Genomic DNA, 16,974 nt, shown 5'->3' on the forward strand with positions numbered 1-16,974 from the left:
GAAAACTGATCATTTCATTTCCCCCCACTATAGATACTTGCCTTCATAAGCTATCATTGCTGTATGGTATTTTCATGGTAATAATAGTAAGGAAAAGTGCAGAAAAGTAGTTCAAGGACTTAAAAGATTTGTTTTGAGAAATCCAGCAATTGGACATTGGTGAATTTATCACAATTTGTACAGAAAATAAGTTATAAGGCTTTTCGTTCTGTAAGCCAAAATCCAGCCTTCTGACTGTCCCCTCTGATTGGTCAGTGCTAACAGGATTAGCAGAGCTGCTTGATTAAGTGATAAGTGGTGTCCAGGGGAGAGCATATCTGGAGAAGGGCAGCTCAGGGGCTACACAGGAATACATGAGCAGGGGGAGGGGTAAGAAAACACACAGCCTCAAAGGAGAGCAAGACAGGAGAGAATGCCAGATCACCTAACCCCCACCTTCTGGACCCCTCAGCCAGATACTAGGCTTAAGGAAGGAATTTGCAGATGTTAGAAGGAGGAGAGCTATGGAAATGAGCCACTCTGGAGGATGGTTTAGTCAGCTCTTAGTTTCAGACATCATGGATTTTGGAAAAATTTTGCTTTCTGGGGCAGGAATATGCCACACTTTGCAAGAAGTGGTCATGCATCTGGGCGTCACTCTGCATTCTATTGGTTGGGTGCCCCCTTCCTGATGCCCAGGGGCTGGGAATAAATATGTGAGAGGTGCATAGCCTCTCAGATCTGCTGCCTGAAACTACAAGAGAAAGAAAGACTGCCCTGCTGGAATCTGGATCTGCACCCTTGGCCTGCACTTCTAAGTGAACCGCGCCTGCTGCACAATCTGGTACTACAGCCCTGGGGACAGTGCCTTGCTTCAAGAAGGACTCAGGAGTGGACTCCCTGCAGCTACAGGTTAACAGAGCTTCACCTGCATCATCCCCAGCAAAAGTCCCCAGCCTGGAGTGCATCCAGTGGACTTTTAAGGATTTGGCCAGGTGCATTGCGGGAATTGTGGTCTACCTTTCCGAGGACCATCTAGGAGATTCCGGACCCTTGGATTTGTGTTTTGGACCCTCTGTACCTGCAAGGAGGACAACAGGAAACGCCTCCTGAAGATTGGAGAAGTTTGGAGAATTTAAGTAAAATTGGCGCTTTGTGTTTCTAAGCACTAAGAAGTGTTTATTCTTTAAAACATTAATATCTCTGGTTCCAAGGACCCACCCGGAGATTCCAGACTCTTGGATTTTTGTTTTGAACCTTTTGTACCTGCAAGGAAGACTTCAGGAAACACCTCCTGAAGTTTGGAGAATTTTGGTAAAGTTGGCACTTTGTGTTTCTAAGCGCTAGAAAGTATTTATTCTTTTAAAATTCATATCTCTGGTTCCCTACATTGGATTTTTGGCGTTTTGGTGTCTATTTACTCATAAAAATATAACCTATTTTTATAAATTGGTGTGGGATTTTTATTGTGTGTTGTGTCTCACTTATTTACTGTATTGGTGTTTTTGAATGCTTTACACTCTTGTCTCCTAAGTTAGGCCTGCCTGCTCGGTTATAGCTACCAAGGGTTGAGCAAGGGGCTAATTTACTGGGACCTGTACTGAACCTATATTTGGTTAGTGGCCTTAGTGCCAGTGGTAGGTTCATAGTTACCACTGCCGGTAACCCACTTTCCAACATTTTGGTGTTCAGCGGTGTGGATGAGGACTTGTGTTCAATTTACACCATACAGTGTTTAAGTTGAGATCAGTAAATATCTGCTAAATTGCCTTAGAACAAAACCTTTGATTTTTTAATTTTAGAAATTTGGACTAAGCTGATTTTTAATCCATTGTTTTGATTTTTCAAAATTTGTTCTAAGTCTGACTGATAGTTTTTTGACCCAAAACTAGGGATGCCATGGAGTTGGACCTGGCTAAACTGACTAAACTCACTCAATGTGGCTGAGCTTAGGGTTTTATGTAAGGCGAGGGGGCTACCTGCTACTACCAAGATTAGGAAGGCAGCATTGGTTAGTTCCCTGAAGGCCTGGGCCAGGTCAGCCCCAGCGAGGGAAAGGGAGGGGGAGGTGGCCCCCTTCTACCGCATCACAGAGGAGGATGAGGAGGATAGAGCTTCCATTGCTTCCAGTACTAAGTCTGTTACTTCAGAGGGTGGGAGGAGGGCAGGGGCCCCTACTCAGGAACCACCACTATCACTTGAAGAGAGACAGCTTGAGGCCCAATTAGCTTTAATAGTTTGAAGCAGAAGAAACTGGAGTTAGCTAAGGAGCAGTGGGAGGAGAGAAAAGCAAAGAGAAATGGTAGCGGCGACAATGAAGAAGATGTTGAGGTGCCCAGGGGTGGGGGGTTTGATTCCAAGCTTTCCAAGGGAATAGTACCCAGATACATAGAGAGGATGACATTGACAAATGGCTAACTGCATTTGTAAGGGCCCTTGAGATGTGGGGGGCCCACCCCAAGCATTGGGGTTCATTCGTGTGGGAACTGATTCCAGTAGCTGGGAGGGATAGGCTCTTGACCCTGCAGGGAGAGGAGGCTAAATCCTACACCCACATGAGGAGATGCTTAGTTGAGAAATTTGGTTTGACCCCAGAGCAGTACAGGGTGAAGTTCAGAGACACCCAGAAAGTGAGTACACAGTCTTGGGTGGATTTTTTGGACACCTCAGAGAGGGCACTAGAGGGCTGGATTGTTGGTAATCAAGTGAGCACATATGACGGATTGTATAGTTTGTTTTTGAAGGAACACATTTTGACTCATTGTGTACAGGAGAGGTTACGCCAGTATCTAGTAGACTCTAAGCTGTCTAGTCCTAGGGAACTAGTCAAGGCAGCTGATGAGTGGGCCAGAACCAGTGTTTTCAATCAGCACCAGGGGGGGGCGACCAGAAGAAAGGAGGACAGGTCCCTTCCCAGGGAAAAGCCCAGGGGAAAGAAGCTCAAAAACAGAAGGAGTCCTCCACAGACCCAAAAAATCCTGAGAAAGGAGGGGGGGCCCCGAACCAATCCAACTTCAAGGGGAGGGGGTATCAGGGAAAGAAGGGTAGGTTCTTTGATCCCTCAAAGGAGGGAAAGTGCTTTGACTGTGGTCAGCCAGGGCACAAGAGAGGAGATGCTGTCTGCACAAAGAAGCCCTCCATTGTTGGGCAGTCCCCAGGGATTGCTAGTATAAGTGTGGGGGTGGAGAGTGCCCCAGAGAGGGGTAGGGAAGTGGCAGAGGCAACTTTAGTATTCTTTGGTGGGGTGGATCTTGCAACCCTAGCCACATTACCTCCAAGCATGGACAAGTACAGGCAGAGGCTTAACATCAACGGGACGAAGGTTGAGGCTCTGAGAGACACAGGAGCCAGTGTGACTATGTTGAGAGACACACTGGTGTCTCAAGAGCAAATGCTACCTGGCGAATTTCACCAGGTCACTTATGCAGACAGCAGGACCAAACTCCATCCAATGGATAAGGTGGATTTGGAGTGGGGAGGTGTGACATGCCCTAAGAAAGTAGCTGTGTCACCTGCCCTGCCAGTATAGTGTTTACTGGGAAATGATCTTGAAGCATCTGAGTTGTCAGAAATGGAGAGTGGGCTCCATATGAGAATATTGGAGCTCCCTGAGTGGGTGTGTGCTGTGACCCGGTCACAGACTGCTCAGAAGAAAAATGCTGGACACTTGGACCCTGGAACAAAGGGCCAAGCCTCCATGGACAAGGGTGCTGGGTCTGGGGAGTCAGCCCAGGGAACTCCAGAAGTACAGGAGGAATCTGACCCTGATGGGAAGGATCTAACCTCTGACGATGTGACTCCATCCCTACCAGATCTCTCAGACTTGGCAGAACTGACAGGAGCCGGTGGACCCTCCAGAGAGGAGTTTTGCCAGGGGCAGAGAGACTGTACCACCCTTGAGGGCGTGAGGCAGATTGCCTTAAAGCAAGAGAAAGGGGATGACAGTGGATTTCACTGAATCTATTGGCTCTATACTGAGGCCAGAAACCTCAGGGAGGGGGCCACCAGGAGGTTGGTGGTAGCTCAGAAATACAGAGAGTTCATCCTGACATTGAGTCATGATATCCCCTTGGCACGACATTTGGGGCAGAGCAAGACTTGGAACCGGTTGGAGAACCATTTCTATTGGCCTCATATGTCTCAGAAGATAAATGAGTTTTGTAGCTCCTGTGTCACCTGTCAGGCCTGTGGCAAGACAGGGGGCAAACCCAAGGCTCCCTTGATAACACTGCCAGTGGTTGGGACCCCGTTTGAAAGGGTGGGGGTGGACATTGTTGGTCCCCTAGAACCACCTACTGTGTCAGGGAATAAATATATCTTGGTGTTAGTGGATCATGCTACAAGATATCCATAGGCGATACTTCTCAGAACAATAGCTGCCCCGGTGGTGGCTGGGGCCCTGCTTGGTGTGTTCACCAGAGTAGGTTTCGCAAAAGAGGTTGTTTCAGATAGGGACACAAACTTCCTGTCCAGCTATCTGAAGGCGATGTGGGATGAATGTGGTGTTACCTACAAGTTCACCACCCCATATCATCCCCAGACCAATGGTCTGGTGGAGAGATTTAATAAGACCCTGAAAGGCATGATCAATGGGTTGTCTCACAAACTCAGGAGGAGATGGGATGTTCTCCTTCCATACCTACTGTTTGCCTACAGGGAGGTCCCACAAAAGGGGGTTGGTTTCAGTCCCTTTGAGTTGTTATTTGGGCATCCTGTGAGGGGGCCACTGTGCCTGCTGAGGGAGTCTTTGGAGAAGGCTCTCAAGGAAGCAAAGGACAATGTGATTGACTATGTGCTAGGCCTGCGCTCACGCATGGCAGAGTACATGTATAAGGCAAGCAGGAAACTGGAGGCTAGCCAGGAGCTCATGAAGCACTGGTTTGATCAGAAGGCTGCAATGCCTGAGTATACTCCAGGACAATTGGTATGGGTGTTGGAGCCTGTAGCTTCTAGGGCCCTTCATGACACGTGGACTGGGCCCTATCCAATCATTGAAAAGAAGGGTGAGGTTACCTATCTGGTAGACCTTAACACCCCCAGAAACCCTCATAGGGTCCTGCATGTCAATAGATTGAAACCCTACCATGACAGGGCAGACATGACCATGTTATTGGTCACAGATGAGGGAGAAGAGGAGGAAACCGAGCCAGTGCCGGACCTTCTCTCCAGTGCTATGCAAGATGGGTCAGTGGAGGGAGTGGTACTCTCTCCCAAACTGACAGACCAACAGAACAGAGACTGCAAGCAGGCGCTGGGGCAGTTTGCTGGTCTGTTCTCTTTGACACCAGGTGTCACTGATTGGTGTGTGCACCACATTGACACTGGTGACAGCCCACCTGTCAAAAATAAACTGTACAGGTTGTCTGACCATGTCAGAGACAGCATTAAGGCTGAGGTAGCGAAGATGCTGGATTTGGGGGTAATTGAGCCCTCTGACAGTCCATGGGCCAGTCCAGTGGTGCTGGTGCCCAAACCTAATCTCCAGGGGGGAAGAAGGATTTAAGGTTCTGCGTGGACTACAGAGGACTGAATGCAGTCACAAAGACTGATGCTCACCCTATACCTAGAGCTGATGAGCTCATTGATAGGTTAGGGGCTGCTAGGTATCTGAGTACATTTGATTTGACCTCAGGATACTGGCAGATTGCCCTCACTGAAGGAGCAAAGGAGAGGTCAGCATTCTCCACACCCGAGGGCCATTACCAGTTCAAAGTAATGCCTTTTGGCTTAAGGAATGCCCCTGCCACCTTCCAAAGGTTGGTGAACAGGGTCCTGTCTGGGTTGAAGCAGTTCAGTGCAGCATATCTGGATGATATAGCTGTGTATAGTTCCACTTGGGAGTATCACTTAAACTACTTGAGGGAAGTGCTTCAGGCCATGCAGCAAGCGGGTCTGACTATTAAGGCCAGCAAGTGCCAGATAGGGCAGAGTTCTGTGGTGTACCTGGGTCACCTTGTAGGTGGAGGCCATGTACAACCTCTCCAGGCCAAGATCCAAACCATTTTGGATTGGACAGCTCCTAGCTCCTACAACCCAGACACAGGTCAGGGCCTTCCTTGGTCTGACTGGGCACTATAGAAGATTTGTTCAGAACTATGGGCCCATTGTGGCTCCTCTGACTGAACTTACCTCTAAGAAAAGGCCAAAGAAAGTGATTTGGACTCCAGAGTGTCAGAAGACTTTTGACACTCTGAAGGCTGCCATGTGTTCAGCGCCAGTGTTGCTAGCCCCTGACTACACAAAGGAGTTTGTGGTGCAGACTGATGCTTCAGAGCGAGGAATTGGGGCAGTGTTGGCACAGGTAAATGATGAGGGCCTTGATCAGCCAGTTGCCTTCATTAGCAGGCGACTTCTCCCCAGAGAACAAAAATGGAGTGCCATTGAGAGGGAGGCATTTGCTGTGGTCTGGTCCCTGAAAAAGCTGAGACCATATTTGTTTGGTACTCACTTTCGTGTTCAGACTGACCACAGACCTCTCAGGTGGCTCATGCAGATGAGAGGGGAGAATCCCAAGCTTTTGAGATGGTCCATTTCCCTACAGGGGATGGACTTCACAGTGGAACACAGACCTGGGGTTGCACATGCCAATGCAGATGGACTTTCCAGAATTTTCCACTTAGCTGATGAGGACTACCTGGGTGCAGGTTAGTGACCCATCACCTTTCGTTTGGGAGGGGGCCATGTTGCAAAGTCATCTTTTTGCCCTGTTCATCCCCATTTGTTTTTTGCTGACTGGTGCTGATGATAACTGACTCTGACTGTGCTCTGGACTCTGTTAGCCAGACCCAGACCAGTACTATGTTAAAACACACACTTGTAGTAGAGTACACTAGGTATTAGGGTACCCTTTCGATTGCCCTGACAGACCCTGTAAGTCCCTAGTATATAATGGGGCAAGGGTGTACAATCTGCCTATAAGCCCCTATATAATAGGGCATGGGGATTAGAGGCCCAGCAGAATTTCTGCACTTGCATGTGTGCACTGCTGTGTGCTTCCTGTCCTTTTAAATGCAGACCTGCCTTGCAGCCTGTCTTTAAAAGTTACATTCCTACCATTTGCATGACAGCCCCTGTAGGTCCCTAGTAAACAATGTGGCAAGGGGAGTACCAACTCCCTATAAGACCCTCATACATAATAGGGCATGGAAGTAGAGACCCAGCTGAATTGCTGCCCTTTGCATGTGGGCACTGCTGTTAAGGTTTTCTGTCATTTTAATATGCAGCCTGACTCTGCAGACTGCATTTACATGGAAATGGTGTCCCAATTCGACTTTGGTGCTGTGGGCACTTTAAATGTGATGATCTACCTTATTTTCACATATTAGGTACCCCCAGGATCTCCCCTAGGTATCCCAGGGGCGGGGTCATGTAACCATAAGCAGGGGTCTTATAAAAGAAGTTTTATAAACCCAGGTAAGGGAAAACTGATCATTTCATTTTCCCCCACTATAGATACTTGCCTTCATAAGCTATCATTGCTATATGGTATTTTCATGGCAATAGTAAGGAAAAGCGCAGAAGAATAGTTCAAGGACTTAAAAGATTTGTTTTGATAAATCCAGCAATTGGACATTGGTGAATTTATCACAACTTGTACAGAAAATAAGTTATAAGGCTTTTCTTTCTGTAAGCCAAAATCCAGCCTTCCGACTGTCCCCTCTGATTGGTCAGTGCTGCTTGATTAAGTGATAAGTGGCTGTCCAGGGAAGAGCATATCTGGTGAAGGGCAGCTCAGGGGCTACACAGGAATGCATGAGCGGGGGGGGGGGGGGGTAATAACACATACAGCCTCAAAGGAGAGCAAGACAGGAGAGAATGCCAGATCACCTAACCCCCACCTTCTGGATCCCTCAACCAGATACTAGGCTTAAGGAAGGAATTTGCAGATGTTAGAAGGAGGAGAGCTGTGGAAATGAGCCACACTGGAGGATGGTTTAGTCAGCTCCTAGTTTCAGACATCATGGATTTTGGAAAAATTGTGCTTTCTGGGGCAGGAATATGCTACACTTTGCAGGAAGTGGTCTTGCATCTGGGCGTCACTCTGCATTTTATTGGTTGGGTGCCCCCCTTCCTGATGCCCAGGAGCTGGGGATAAATATGTGAGAGGTGCATTGCCTCTCAGATCTGCTGCCTGAAACTACAAGAGAAAGAAAGACTGCCCTGCTGGAATCTGGATCTGCACCCTTGGCCTGCACTTCTAAGTGAACTACACCTGCTGCACAATCTGGTACTACAGCCCTGGGGACAGTGCCTTGCTTCAAGAAGGACTCAGGAGTGGACTCCCTGCAGCTACAGGTTAACAGAGCTTCACCTGCATCATCCCCAGCAAAAGTCCCCAGCCTGGAGTGCATCCAGTGGACTTTTAAGGATTTGGCCAGATGCATTGCAGAAATTGTGGTCTACCTTTCCAAGGACCATCTAGGAGATTCCGGACCCTTGGATTTGTGTTTTGGACCCTCTGTACCTGCAAGGAGGACTTCAGGAAACGCCTCCTGAAGACTGGAGAAGTTTGGAGAATTTAAGTAAAAATTGGCACTTTGTGTTTCTAAGCACTAGGAAGCGTTTATTCTTTAAAAAATTCATATCTCTGGTTCCAAGGACCCACCCGGAGATTCCAGACTCTTGGATTTGTGTTTTGAACCTTTTGTACCTGCAAGGAAGACTTCAGGAAACACCTCCTGAAGTTTGGAGAATTTTGGTATAGTTGGCACTTTGGGGGTCATTCCAACCCTGGCGGGCCCCAGCATGATTTTCACTGTCTGCATAGCAGACAGTGAAAATCGCGACGGGTGCAACTGCACCCGTCGCACCCCTGCAACACCTCCGGCTCCATTCGGAGCCGGCTTCTATGTTGCAGGGCCTTTCCCGCTGGGCCGGCGGGCGCTCCTTTGGCGGGTGCCCGCCGGCCCAGCGGGAAAGCCAGAATGGCCTCCGCGGTCTTTTGACCACGGAGCGGCCAAATGGAGGTGACCGCATGGCGGGCGGCTACTGCCGCCCGCCGCGGTCAGCTACCGCCGCCCGCCGCGGTCAGAATGACCGCCTTTGTGTTTCTAAACGCTATAAAGTGTTTATTCTTTTAAAATTCGTGTCTCTGGTTCCCTACATTGGATTTGTGTTGTTTTGGTGTCTATTTACTCATAACAATATAACCTATTTTTATAAATTGGTGTGGGATTTTTATTGTGTGTTGTGTATTGGTGTTTTTGAATGCTTTACACTCTTGTCTCCTAAATTAGGCCTGCCTGCTCGGTTATAGCTACCAAGGGTTGAGCGAGGGGCTAATTTAGTGGGACCTGTACTGAACCTATATTTGGTTAGTGGCCTTAGTGCCAGTGGTAGGTTCATAGTTACAACTTCCAGTAACCCACTTTGCAATATGCTCTATGTTAAAAAAAAAAGAAAAAATACAAAACAAAATTCTATTCAAAGATTTACAAAAAATATATATTTGTTTAGGATATAGGTTAAGTTAGTATATGTGTAGCTTTAGTTTATGCTGTTCTAATCGTAGCCTGTCTCTTAAGGGAGATGGGGAGACAATGTGTAGTGTGTGGTGTAACATGTATAACATAAGTTTAGATTAGGATGGATAGCTGTAGGGGTAAGTTTAGATAAGTCACTATAGGTTAGCTTAGTGTAGGATAGTGTTTACTTCAGGTTTTTATAAGGTGTTGTTTTTAAGTACCAATAAATCATGTTAGTTGTAGAAAATTAGGTGTCCATGATGATTGAGTGTCTGGGTGTTCTCGTGTGTGCACTGGCCAAGTTAGAGGGATGCCTTAGGGTATGCTTTCTGTATTGCTTTACATGTATGACTATGTGTATCCCCTATGACCAAGGAGCTGTCTGATTAGCTGCATTATGACATCAAGCTACTCAAAACATTTTTCATCCCCAGTTCCTGACAATCACATTGTGCATGTAAGCAAAATCTTTGACAGGTAAGAATGCAACATCAACTGTCATCGCTGAGGTATGTCACAATTATTCTTGAAAAGTGTAGCACATTTTACTTCACCTTTTTAGGGTGTGTATCCTGGCACACTGACAGCTGCCCATCACTGATCAATTTTGCCTCTTCTGTTTCTCATTATTTGTTGTACTTGTGCTATCATCAGGGAAATTTCAGGACACTTGAGTTCCGACCCATTCATCCCATATGTCAACTTGCATGGATATCTGTTAGATACATGCTTTTAAGACTGTCAGTTGGTTGTAGTGTCTGACAGTAAGCCACACGTCATTAGGTTCTGTTCTCATTGACATAGCTTCACACAATGCATATAGTTGATGGATCACAGTAAAAGATGGCACAACACATGTGAATATGGAGATGTATTTACATGTGTCATGCCATCTTTTGTTTCCGATGCAGTACAATGTACTGTTCACTGACCCCATGAGAGATCCAGAGTCATTGAATGTTCATTCAGAGTCCAAGGGTGAGGGACATGTCATGAGTGTGCATTAGTTAGGAGGTGTCCAAACTGACAATAGGTAGGAATTGAGACCATGACAGTCCATACAACATCAGTCAACAGTGGTAGAGTGAAGAGGGCAAATTGCCAGCTGTCACAAAACTGGCATGATCTTAAGCACAGAACTAAAGAGATACTGTCCATGTGGCATAGACTGTAGCTACCGGGTGGTTTTACATGAGAATGTTGTTTCTTTCACATCTTCATCCTCTGATGTGTCTTGTGCCTCCTGTGCCATGGGTGGTGCTGATCTTGAAGTTGAGGGTGGGACAGACACATCAGGGGATAGAGTTGTGGAATCAAATGTCCCAGGAGCTGTCATTTGTGGGGACACATAAGGCATCACTGCAGCAAGGAGGAACTGCTGATCCTTACATCAGGGCAGACATTTGTGGATGCCTAATGGCCCACATTGATACCTGAGCATCTTTTCTGTAGAGTGACCATTGGCACAACCTACCAGGCCCTGGTTCCCAGTATGTTACACCCACCTTGTTTGTTTAATCATGTTATCCTCCATAAGTGCCCCTCAGCTAGACTTGACTGTGGTATATCTGCATGCCATGGGTGTTGTTTTGGATTTGTGTTCAGACAACAAGAGGAGATGTACAGAGCAACTTGCCATTAGATTGTACAGATGTCTGAGTGAGTAACTGACTCCTCTGCAACCCTACGTGTGTTTTCAGAGTGATGGAAGGGGGTGCGCTGTCCACATGCATCCTCCGAGCTACTTTGAGTGATGTGTCCAACATCCTGCCCCACCCTTTGTGAGATAGTGCAACCTCGTGTGTATGTGCGCTGACATGATTTTCTCCCTTCCAGCAGGGCAACACTCAACCGTGCATCAGAGGTTTCCTTGTAGCATGGCTGCAAGAATGGCTGCATTGCTGGTCTTTTTTTTGGTTTGGAGCTGGCCCTTCATCTTCGCACAAATACATACGAGGTGCTTCATAGTTACATTGTGATGCGCTGGATGCTGTACATATGACTCAATGTGGCTAGGGGGATGCATATGTAAAGCTGAACCACTTCCATCACTCTGACAACACACGTGGGGTTTGATGCAGACCTTGTACATTTAGATGCCAGCTGATGTGTGCATGCATCATGGTGGTACAGCACATCAGAGGTGGCATTTTAGTTTTTGTACTGAGGACTGACATTGTTGTGATCCTATTGTGAACTACTTTAATTGAGTATTGCATTCATACTCACACTTTGTATGTGGCAGACAGCATTCCTGTCAGTGGGTTTAGCAGAATGTGTTCCTTCATGCAGATGTGCATTAGTCCCACCAAGAGTAACACCCCAACACTATGAGGATAGTGTTGCAAAGCTCTTCTCGTCCATCATATCTTTTGACATGACCAAGGTACACAGAAGGATGCATTGACTCTCTGTGACAAGTACCCATCCCTGCCCAATTGAGTTGATACTGCAGAGTTGGACAAGCTGAGCTGTTGCACTGAGTGTTTGTCCAAATATGGGTAAATATGTGTCAATTAGGCCATACACAAACATCATAGTGCTCTACCCAAGCATAATTGTTTTAGGACTTCTACTCCAGTAGTGGATAGTGATAGGTCAGACATAACATGCAAAGATGATGTACCTTGCACGTCTCCTGCAGGCATATGTATCATGTGCCCCTCTCACACATGACACTGCATGTAGGAGGCATTCCATGTGTACATCTGTGAATTTCCCATGATACACTTGTGTGAGCCCCCCAGCTTTGGATGTGTTAGAAACAATCTGCACATCTGCCTTTGATTAAGTGAGCCATAGACCTCAAGGGCGGTGTGATAGTGCAAGTGGTTGTGTGACAGGTTTGTAGTTCTACAGATTGTGTTGATCATTTTATATTGCATTATGCATGACACATAACGCAGAGTTTCTATGTATGTGGTACATTTTTCCCAAAGCACCATTCTCCCATTATATACATCCATGCTCACCATGGTGGACATTCCCACAGTAGTCAAATGAGTATTGTCACTATAGTGGTGCTTTACTGCACTGTCACCATGAATGATGGTACTAGTACAGCAAAGCCCATGGTAGTCCATTGCTTAGAATGCTTACGTCACATTGACATCTGCCTTTGGACAGCCTCACACATGGGGTTGTCATTTTGCACAGTTTACCCTTTATGGATTGTCAGCCCCATTAGTTCTCACCCTCCCTGCATGAGTTATTTTCCATGCATACATCATATCTGGCACAGGCATTAAGTGATGGAAGCTTGTACAAAGTGGATCTATGCATGCATTGCGTGACTTTGTTAGAGTAGCACAGGGGGAATGGACAGCTTGACTTCACATTGGGATCAATTGTTATGATGCTAATGTTGCAGTAGGGGGTTGTACGCCTTGGGCCCCTAGTGTGACAATGAGAGCACTTGTAGCTGTTGTTATACATGAAGGAGTCCATTTTTACATGACACCACCCATTCCCACTACACAGGCAACCTTGCAACATGGTGACATGGAATCTAGTTGTACATCAGCACAATCGATGATCATGGACATGCCCCATATGTTGTATGTGTTCCTGTTTGTGTCAATTTCCAATGGTGCATGGAGGTGTGTGAGTTTTTGTTGGGCCACCCTGTGCAACAAACATAGTACATGTTGGCCACTGAGTGTTAGATATGAGCAGGTGGGTCAGTAGCAACAGTGTAGAGACTGCTGTACGGTTTATGTAAAGGTCAGTGCATATGGGGGAAGGTGTGTGAGCATTTGAAGTGTTTGGCCATTATGTGCCCCCACACAACCCTTTTGCATGCATTCAGTGTGTCCCATGTGCATCCCACCTCTGGCATGTGTTAGTTCTGGAACTGTTCCCCACTGCAACTTACAGTGCATTTTATGGTATGTCTTGGAAGTCTGTGCTGTCCTGTCCTGAGATTTCATCACCAGCTCCTCTGGGATGACTGCTGCGACCATCTCCTCCAGGCCACAGTGCTGCCTTTCAGTTCCTCACCAATTTCTCTTTAGTTCTGTGCTTGCAGTTGTGCCAGAGTTTCTTCAAATCAGTGACAGTCACCTTTGCCACAATGTTGACCGTATCTTCTATTGCCTGCCATATACCCTCCTTCCTACCTAATGGCAATTCAGAGGTGACAAGGAGCTGGTGTTGGTGCTCTGTCACCTCTCTGACCAAGATGTGGTTCTCCTTCTCATTGAAGCGACACTTACTGTTTCTTTTCCCCTTCTGTGTTGTTGTATGTCCATCCTGACTTGTAGTGGGCTGATCGGGGTGTCTCTGGGGTCTCTCCTGGCTTGCATTGTCCAATTTGGGTCCTGTTGGGAGGGTCAATAATCGTGCTAACGCCACTTTTACAGCATCGCGTAATATTTGCTTGCTGCATGTCGCAAAGGTTAGCATCATATTTTTTTACGCGAACGATTCATTAGCACCATTGTGCGTCATTTTATAAATATGGTGCATGGATGATGTTAAGGAATAGCGTTACCTGGCAGTAATATTTTTGAACCACAACTGTGCTAGAGCAGCTGTGCGTCATTTTTGTTAAGTATAGGCCCTTGTCTGCTTCCAAACCATCCGAACAATATTCAAAAGATGGACCAATCTTCGGAAATCTCTCCAGTGCTGCACAGTCACGCCTGTGCACAAACCAGAGTTGTGCAAAACAAACAAATAAATAACAGCCCATCCAATTCCTTTTTAGGTCAAGAGTGCAATCGCTTTGACCTGATGTAAGTATTATGGGCTTTTAACCATGCCCACCTCACGCCCATCACTTTCATTCGTTCATAGTCTTCCCTTTCAAAAATCACTTGAAATCAATGGTAAATGCTTTACATTTGTCTTGCCATAGGGCAGTTTGGTTACCACCCTGGACACCGCTCCTGTTACAGGAATAATTGCACAACTGCTGATGTACTTCAGTGTGGGCAAACTACTTTTTTCTTTTGTCTGCGCTTCGTGGCTTACACGGTGCTCACAGCGCTTAGACTGCGAACTCAATCAGCGGTATCGTTTTTACAATATATACATTCTGATCTGCTTAGTACACATTCTTTACAGCAAGCATACTAACCATGTGCGCTACCTTATGATGAGTCCAAGTTTCCACTAGACAAAAGTACATTCTCTTGGCTGCCATGGCGCTCACAGCGTTCAGAGCACGAACTCAATCGGCGGTATATAATTTTTACATTATATGCACTCTAATCTGCTTAGTACACGTTCTTTGCAGCAGGCATATTAACCCTGTGCACTACCCTGTGATAACACCAAGCTTCCAGTAGACAAAAGTAGGTTTTGTCCCCATAAAGAACAGAAATCACCAGAGTTATTTTGACATTTTTACACTACATGCCCTTTGTGATTTCCCTAGTACACGTTCCTTGCAGCAGGCACATTAACCCAGTGCCCTACCTTATGATGACTGCAAGCATCCACTAGACAAAAGTACGTTCTCGTGGCTTGCATGGCGATCACAGCGGGAACTCGATCAGCGGTATCGTTTTTACATTATGTGCACTCTGATCTGCTTAATACACATTAATTCCAGCAGGCACATTAACCCTGTGCACTACCTTAGAATGACTCCAAGCTTCACCTAGACAAAAGTACATTCTCTATCCAGAAGAACCTAAATCGCCAGAGGTATTTTGACATTTTTACATTACATTAACTTTTGTTTTGCCTAGCACACATTCTTTGCTGCAGGCTCATTAGCCCGGTGTGCTACCTTATGATGACTCCATGCTTCCACTAGTCAAAAGTATGTTCTCTTGGCTTCTATGGCGCTCTCGGTGCTCAGAACGCAAACCCGATCTGCGGTATCGTTTTTACATTATATGCACTCTGATCTGCATTGTACATGTTATTAGCAGCAGGCATAATAACTCTGTGCACTACCTTATGATGACTCCAAGCTTCCACTAGACAGAAGTACATTTTCTTGCCAGAAAGAACATAAATCGCCAGAGTTATTTTTACATTTTTACATTACATGCACTTTGATATTTGCCTATTACACGTTCTTTGCAGCAGGCTGATAAACCCTGTGTGCTACCTTATGATGACTCCAAGCTTCCACTAGCCAAAGGTAGGTTCTCTTGGCTGCCACAGCGCCTACAGCGCTCAGAGCGCAAACTCGATCCGCAATATCGTTTTTACATTATATGCACACTAATCTGCTTAGTGCACGTTATTTGCAGCAGGCCTATTAACCCTGAGTACCACCTTATGACGACCCCAAGCTTGCACTTAACAAAAGTGCGTTCTCTCTCTTAAGAAAGAACATAAAGCGCCACAGTTATTTTGACATTTTTACATTACATGCACTTTGTCATTTGCCTAATGCACGTTCTTTGCAGCAGGCTCATTAACCCTGCACTCTACCTTATGATGACTCCAAGCTTCCTCTAGACAAAAGTACATTCATTTGGCTGCTATGGCACTCACAGCACTCATAGCTTGACGGCGATCCTCAGATCTGCTTAGTACACGTTCTTTGCAGCAACCATATTAACCTGGTCTGTTACCTTATGATGACTCTGCGCTTCCACGAAACAAAATTACATTCTCTCTCCAGAAAGAACATACATCGTCAGAGTTATTTTTCATATTTTTACATTACATGCAGTTTGTGATTTGCCTACCAACCTTCTTTGCAGCAGGCACATTACCCCTGTGCACTACTTTATGATGACTTTGAGCTTCCACTAAACAATAATATGTTCTCTTGGCTGCCATGGCGCTCACAGCATTCTGAGCGCAAACTCGATCGGCGGTATTGTTTTTACATAATACGCACTCTGATCAGCTTAGGATATGTTCTTTGCAGCAGGCATATTAATCCTGTGTGCTGTCTTATAATGACTCTAAGATTCCACTAGACAAGAGTACTTTCTCTTGGATGCCATGCCACTCACAGTGCTCAGAGTGTGAACTCGATCAGCAGTATAGTTTTTACAGTACATGCACTCTGATCCGCTTAGTAAACGTTCTTTGCAGCAGGCATATTCTGTGTGTTACCTTGTGATGACTCCAAGCTTTCACTGGTCAAAATTATATTGTCTCTCCAGCGGTATCGTTTTTACATTTAATGCACACTGATATCCTTAGTACAAGTTCTTTGCAACAGGCATATTCAACCTGTGTGCTACCTTATGATGATTCCAAGCTTCCACTAGACAAAAGTACATTCTCTCTCCAGAAAGAACAAGAATTGCCAAACTTATTTCAACATTTTTACATTACATGCACTTTGAGATTTGCCCAGTACACCTTCTTTGCAGCAGGGTCATTAACCCTATCCTCCAAGCATCCACTAGATAAAAGTATATTCTCTTGGCTGCCAGGCGCTCAGATTGCTCAGATCAGCGGTTTTGTTTTTACATTATATGCATATTAACTCTCTGTGCTACCTTATGATGTCTCCAAGCTTCCACTAGAAAAAAGTACATTCTCTCTCTAGAATGCACATAATTTGCCAAAGTTAGTTCAACACTTTTACATTACATGCGCTTTGTGATTT

The sequence above is a fragment of the Pleurodeles waltl genome, chromosome 4_2 (assembly GCF_031143425.1).
Source record: "Pleurodeles waltl isolate 20211129_DDA chromosome 4_2, aPleWal1.hap1.20221129, whole genome shotgun sequence".
In the NCBI taxonomy this organism is placed as follows: Eukaryota; Metazoa; Chordata; class Amphibia; order Caudata; family Salamandridae; genus Pleurodeles; species Pleurodeles waltl.